Source organism: Otolemur garnettii, unplaced genomic scaffold (assembly GCF_000181295.1).
Source record: "Otolemur garnettii isolate 467f Iridium unplaced genomic scaffold, OtoGar3 scaffold00152, whole genome shotgun sequence".
In the NCBI taxonomy this organism is placed as follows: Eukaryota; Metazoa; Chordata; class Mammalia; order Primates; family Galagidae; genus Otolemur; species Otolemur garnettii.
In genome coordinates, this window is record NW_003852547.1 from 1,804,245 (window position 1) to 1,811,934 (window position 7,690).

Consider the following 7,690-nt stretch of genomic DNA (forward strand, 5'->3'; position numbering starts at 1 on the left):
TTTTTTTTTTTTTTATAAATTCTTCCCAAGATTTCTTTTGATTTTCCTTAAATACCTCATTTCTAATTGGCAGCTCGCAGATTAGAATTCCTCTGGTTCTAATTGTTTCACAGTGAATATAAATCAAGAACAACTTCTTATTCTATCCTACTTCATTTTCCCAACCTCTGGACAGACAATTTACCTGTTCTGTTAGCCTCATTCTTTCTTCTCATAGGAGATGGAATTAAAAACAACATTTTTAATCTTCAGGAAGAAAGGTTTGGTTACCTCTTGCAAGAAGTGCTTCACTGCTGGCAGACTTGTAAACAAAGAATTCACGAATTAACTGTGAGTCAGGATTATGTCACGAGTTTTCAAGGAAAGTGTCCTCCATATTCCGAAGGCAGGACTGGTCTAATTCCAAGCAACCATGTGACTGAGCAGGCGGAATTCTACTGCATAAATCTGAAAAAAGAGGCAACTTGAGCTGGTGAGAAAATGTTTGGAACACCAAGTGGGTGTTAAGGGCTTAGACAAAGCTAGGAGCATAGCCTTATATTGGGCTTGTCATGAGGGTCACAAAGATTTAGTGGAAGTGCTATTTACTCAACCAAATATTGAATGGAACCTACAGAAGTTGGAAGACCCAGCTTTGATACTGCTGCCTGGATGGGTTATGCAGACATTGCCCAGTTGCTTCTGGAAAAAGGCTCTAGAACAGTCTTAAGACTTTCAACATGGCTAATAACGCTGCCTGTTCATCTTTCCCAAAAAACAAACAGGAAACAGATGCTATTTAAACATTAGGCAATGTTAAGGACTATCTTGATGATGAAAAGACTCAGATTAATTTCCTTCTGGAGCTTTAAGATCTGAAGTTTCTGTTGCTTTTGCCATTCAAAAACTTTATCTTTGCCAGGAGAGTGCTGGTAGCAGTTTAAAAAAAAACAAACATAGATATCAACACAGCAGTGTTGCACTGTGTTTGAGTAGAACATGTAAAGGAATAGTTCTCATATTTGGTTTGTGAATAAGTACCTAGATACTTTCTGTATAAAATATATTCAGGCTCAGCAGAGAAGAAGAAGAAGAAGAAACTTCTATTTACCAAGCTAAAGAAATTTTAAGAATATTTTCTTTAAAAAAATTTGTTTTTAGTTAAAAGTTCTTTATCTCAAGGATTGAGATATTTTGAATGGATGCTTACCAAAACAATCATAGCTATTCTGACAAAAATAAACATTTTAAGAGACTTTAAAAAAAGAAAAAGGAAAAAAAGTTAATATACTATTATTATCCTAGCAAATAACAATATTACAGTAAAATCTCTATTAGTTGCCTACACAAAGAACTGAAACAAATCCATCAGCATAAGGACCTACTGTGCTGATACATACATGTGCTTTACTTTCATGTATAGCTTTTGTTAAAGAATATCATGCAAAATCATATATAATCAAAATACAGTAAAATACATACAGTATCAACATCATACAAAATCAATACACTTACTTTTTCTCGTGGTTTAATCACTCTTTCTGATAAAAGGGTCAATCTTAGTCTGTTTCTTAGTCTTACTACAGATATAAATTGAGAAAGAACTCAGTACTGGTTACACCACTCAGCATACCTGGTATTTCTACACAGAAAATGACTTCAAGTGCATTATCAGATGTTGGATATCTTCTTCTGCATCAACTTCACTTGCTTTTTCCACTTCATCAGCTGCTTCATTCACTTTTACTGGAACTTCACTGGATTCACTAGAGAAGACTTTCAGGGAGATCTCATGTCATAGTTTAAATTTCTCCAGCCAGGGGGCAGAGCAAGATGGTGGATTAGAAGGATCTTTCAGCTGATCCCTCCTAGTATGAATGGGGAAAAAAGAGAACCCAGCCATATCTGGCATCGAGACCTTACCTGGAGGTGTAGCTCTGGGAGCACAGCAAGTTGGTGGTCTGCAGGAGACAGCAGGTGATCCAGAGCTGTGGAGGTCTGACTCAGTAGGCAAGTGACTTAAGAGCCAGTGGGAACAACTGGCCCATATACACACACAGGAGAAGCTGCACATTGAGTAGAAAACTTGGAAGAGTGGGCAGACTCAGACAGTATAGGATAACCAGATTTGAAAACTGGGTGGAGTGGATTTACCAAATCAGTTTGGCAGCTAGTGAGGGAGCCATACTGCGAAGGTCCTGGCTGTCAGGAGGCTGCCATTGTGGGAAGGTCGTGAGGGTAGGCTCTCAGCAGGGGCCCAAAGTAGAGCCCTCTTTGTTCTGCCGGCTTAGATTGGGCTCCCACTCTTGGGGCAGGCTCAATGGCTCCCACACACACACACCCAGATCTGTTGTCAGGGGGCACTGTGACACCTGCCTCCAAAGGATTCTGGAGAGCTTAAAGATATCAAACCAGAGGGGACTGAATCATGAGGAAACAATCAGGAGATCACTGAGGTCAATTAAGTTAGGAATCAGGACCATAATCAGAAACTAGAGAGAGGGTTCTGGCTGTATTCTCTGCCTCCTAAAACAACACCACCACCTGGTGTCCTGGTAACATATATATATTTCTATTAAAGTTGGTCCCTTTGCTATACATATATTTTTTAAGTATTTGTTTTCCTTTTCTCTGTTATTGAGGTTGCTACTATTTCAGGAAAAAATATTAATATTCAAAAATCAATTCTATTTCCATACAACAATGAACAACTTGAAAATGAAATGGAGAAAACCATTCCATTTATGATACCATCAAAAAGAATACAGTACTTAATAATAAACTTGGCAAAAAAAGTACAAAGCAAGGCCAGGCACAGTGGCTCATGCCTGTAATCCTAACACTCTGGGAGGCTAAGGTGAGTGGATTGCTTGAGCTCAGGAATTTGAGAGCAGCCTGAGCCAGAGTGATAATGGTCTCTAAAAATAGCAGAACATTGTGGCAGGCACCTGTAATCCCAGCTACTTGGAAGGCTGAGGCAAGAGGATCACTTTGTGCCCAAGAGTTTGAGGTTGCTGTGAGCTATGATGCCACAGCACTCTACTAAAGGTGACAAACTGAAGCTCTGTCTCGTTAAAAAAAAGAAAAGTACAAAACACATAGTTCAACAACTAAAAAGTATTATTGAATTATATATGATATAAATGAATGGAAAAACATGGAATGTTCATTTAATGAAAGATTTAAAATTGCTAAGATAGCAATCATGCCCCAAATGATCTATCTATACATTCAACATAATTCCTGTCAAAATACTAGTTGGCAATTTTGCAGAAAAGTAATGAACTAATCCAAAAATTCTTATGAAAATGCAAAGGATCCAAAATAACTATAACACTCTTGAAAAACAAAAACAGAGTTGAAGGACTATTCTATATTTGTAAAGATACTGCAAGATGTAATAATTGTGACCATGTCACACTATGATAAAGATATATAGATGAAGGGAATAAAACTGGTAGTCCAGAAAAAGCCCTTAAATATTTAATCAATTGATTTTCAAAAGATGTGTTGACACGTGTCAATGAAAGAAGGAATAGTATTTTGAACAAATGGTGCTTAACTTTGGATACTTTGCTTGGACTATATACAAAGAATTAACTCCAAATGAACTATAGATCTAAATGAAAAGAGTTGAAAAAGTGTAAATCTTAAGAAGAAATACAGGAATGGCTTCAGGTTAGGCAAAGGATTCTCAGATGTTTCACCAAAAGCACAAAAGACAAAATAAAAATATAGGTCAAGATTGTCCCTCATCAAATTAAAACCTTTTATGTTTCAAAAGTAAAAAGGTGCAAGAGAAAATATTTGTAAATCATATATCTAATGGAATTATTTTTAGAATATATACCTTGGAATGCTAGCTCACACCTGTAAACCTAGCACTTTGGGAGGCTGAGGTGGGTGGACTGCTCGAGCTCAGGAGATAAGCCTGAGCAAGAGAGAGACCCTGTCTTTACTAAAAATAGAAAAACTAGCTGAGTGTTGAGGCAAGTATCTGTAGTTCCAGCTACTTGGAAGGCTGAGGCAAGACAATCACTTGAGCCTAAGAGTTTGAGGTTGCTGTGAGCTATGATGCCACAGCACTCTACACAGAGTCACAGAGGGTGACAGAGTGAAACTGTCTCAAAAAAAGACAAGCGGTGAGCATATGGCAAGATTGGAACCCTTATAACTGTTGATGGAATGTAAAATGATACAGAATTTTGAAAAAGAATTTAGGAGTTCCTGAAAAAGTTAAACACAGAGTTACCACATAACCCAAGGAAATTCACTCCCAGGTACATACCCAAGATAGTAGAAAACACACATCCACACAAAAGCCTGCACATAGCACTCTATTCAGGGGGACAGAGTGAGACTCTGTCTCAAAAGAAAAAAGGACTATAATTCTTATAACTCAATAATAAAAAAAAATGTTTTAAGTGGACAAAGGATTTGCAAACACACTTCTCCAAAGAAGATTAACAAGTAGAAAATAAGCTTATAGAAAAACAAGTGGAAAATAAGGATGCTCAGCATCTTTAGCTATTAGGGAAATGCAGGTCAAAACAATGATACCAGTTCACACTAAGATGGCAAAAAAAAAAAGAAGATATTAAATGTTGATGATGATAGTCTTTTGAACAAATGGGGAAAAAAGTCTTTTTTTACAAAAAAGCAGTAACCTTGATACACTTCTGGTAAGAATGTAAAATGCTATAGCTGCTTCCTAAAACAACCTGTAAGTTCCTTAAAATGTTAACCCCTGAGGTTCCAGGTGACTCATCAATTACACTCCTAGTTATGTACCAGGAGAAAACATGTCCACAGAACTCTTGAACATGATTGTTCATAGAAGCATTATTCACAAAAGCAAAAAACTAGAAACAACCCAATGCCAAATAGTTGATGAATAGATAGATCAAAAGGGGTACATGGATACAAGGAATATTAGATGGCCATAAAAGGAAGGAAGTTGTTATCCATGTCACAATGTGGATGAACCTCGAAAACATGTATGCTAACTGTAAAGTCAATCCCAAAAGTACACATATTATATAATTCTATTTATAAAAATGTCCAGAAGAAGTGAATCTAGAGTTGTTACCTATGGCTGAGAGTGGAGGTAGGGGAGGGGGATTTGAGGAAAGAGGAATGAGGAAAGGTTCCTGTTTACAGGATTTCTTTCTAGGGTGACAAAAATGTTTTAAAATTTAGATGTGATGATGGTTGCCACACCATCTAAAATCCATGGACTTTTTCACTATAAATAAGTGAAGTGTAGGGAAGGCATCAACACTGAGAAACAGGCAAAGAAAAGGGGAAAGAATGACTAAAAATTTGAAATCAAGAGTGAAACAGAATTACAAATAGTGTGGGGCAGTTTTGGTGGCTCAAACCTGTAATGCTACCACTCTGGCAGGCTGAGATGGGAGGACTACTTGAGGGCAGGGGCTCAAAACCAGCCAGAGCAAGAAGTGAGACCCTGTCTCTAAAAAACCCCAGAAATGCCTGTAGTCCAAACTACTCAGGAGCCCAGTTTGGGATTGCAGCAGCTGTGATGATACCACTGCACTCTAGCCCAGGCAACTAAGCAAGACCCTAAAAGAGAAAGAGAAATAGGTGAGGAAGAGGAAGATAAAGAGAAGCGGAAAAAGGAAAACAAGAAAAGGAAAGTAATGTGAATGGCAAAGAGATAGTAAAGTTAAAATAGTCACATTTTATAAAGGGATCTCAAACTAGGGGTTTATACCAACAGTGTCAGCACCAGGTGGGGGTTATGCTAGTGCTGTTACCAGTGCTACCACCCACAGGGACACAGACAATCTGGGGTTCACCCTGGAACAACATTGTCTGCAAGTAGGATGGTCACACTGCCTAGCTGAAGAGTGACTATGGCATGGTTGGAAACAATAGCCACTAAAGTGACCCCTTCTGTCAGCAAGTGTGTGGCAGTAGCAAGTAGAAGGGCAGGCCTGTGTGTGAAGGTGGAATGCAGTAGAGTCTCTCCTAGAAATAAGTGAGTGACCATGATGACCAGGAATGTGGAAAAATGGGCAGGTAAGAGCATCATGTCAGCCAATAAGTTTGTCTATGGCTTAAAGCCAAAGGAAAAGAATGGAGAGTGGCTGTGAGCCCCTGAGAGTGTATAAATGTTCAAGGAGATGGCATTGAGACACCAGGGGGGTATGTAGGATCCTGTGCTGTGTAGCTAATAGGCAGAGGAGACTAATGGGTGGATGTCCATGAGTTACCAGGTGTCTCCTGCCTATAGGGTACTGACTCCCATAGAAACGTGCAGTTAGTTGAAGAGCAGTTGGAAGACATATCAGAGCATCTAAATACTGGGTGTGAAGAGATGGGAGATATAGGGAAGGAGCTCAGTGAGTGCTTTGAGTTTGTATGTGTTTCCTGGGTGTAGGAGGTAGAATTTTTCAGAAATCTGGGGGTGGTGGGAGAGTAGCTAGGAGACACTGAAGACTATCTGAAGGCTGGGTGTGAAAAGTTGAAAGATATGGGAAAGGAGGCCAGTGAGGTCTGTGAGCTTCTAGGTGTTTCCTGGATATGGGAAGCTGCATCTTGCAGGAATCTGGGATGGGATGGAGATAACCTGAAGGCTGAGGGTGAAGAGATGGCAGGCAAGGAGGAGGAGCCCAGTGAGGTGTCTGAGTTTCTACCTGTTTCCTGATTGTGAGAGGCTGTATCTTCCAGCCATCTGGGGATGTTTGAAGAACAGCTGTGAGACACAGGAGAATCCCCAAAGGCTGAGAGTGACGAGATGTGGGATAGAGGGGATGAATCCAGTGAGCTCTGTGAGTTTCTAGATGTTTCCTGGCTTTCGGAGGCTACATCTTGTGGAAATCTGGGGGTGACTGGAGAGTATCTGGGAGACATAGGAGACTCCCTGACCACTGGGGGTAAAGAGAAGGGAGGCATGGTGAAAGAGCCCAGTGAAGTCTGTGGGTTTATGCATGTTTCCGAGGGGTGGGGGACTGAATTTCCCAGAAATCTGAAGACGGTGGGAGAGTAACTGGGAGATGCAGGAAACTCCTGAAAGGCTAGGGGTGCAGAGATGTGAGATGAAGTAGAGGAGCCAAATGAAGTCTGTGAGTTTCTTTAAGTTTTCCGGGCATAGGGTGTTGAATTTCTCCGAATCCTCGGGATGGTGGCAGAGTATCTGGGAGTCATAGGAGACTCCCTAAAGGCTGAGGGTAAACAGAAGGGAAATGAAGGGAGAGAGACTAGTGAGGTCTGTGAGCTTCTAGGTGTTTCCTGAATGGGAGAGGGTCTGTCTATCAGAAATCTGGAAATGGTTGGAGACCAGCTGGTAGAAATAGGAGATAACCTGAAGGCTGGGAGTAAAGAGATGGGAGACAAGTGGAAGGAGCCCAGTGAAGTCTGTGAACTTCTAGGTATTTCCTGGTTATGGAAAGCTGCACCTTGTGGGAATCTGGAAATGGCTGGAAAGAAATTGGGAGAAACAGGAGATAACCTAAAGGCTGAGGGTGAAGAGATGGGAGCCAAGGAAAAGGAGCCCAGTGAAGTCTGTGAGTTTCTAGGTGTTTGCAGGTTGTTGGATCCTATATCCTCCAGACATCTGGAGATAGCTGGAGAGGAAGTGTGAGAAATAGGAGACTCCCTGATGGTTGGGAGTGAAGAGATGGGAGCCACAAAGGAAAAGGAGCCCAGTGAAGTCTGTGAGTTTCTAGGTGTTTGCAGGTTGTTGGAT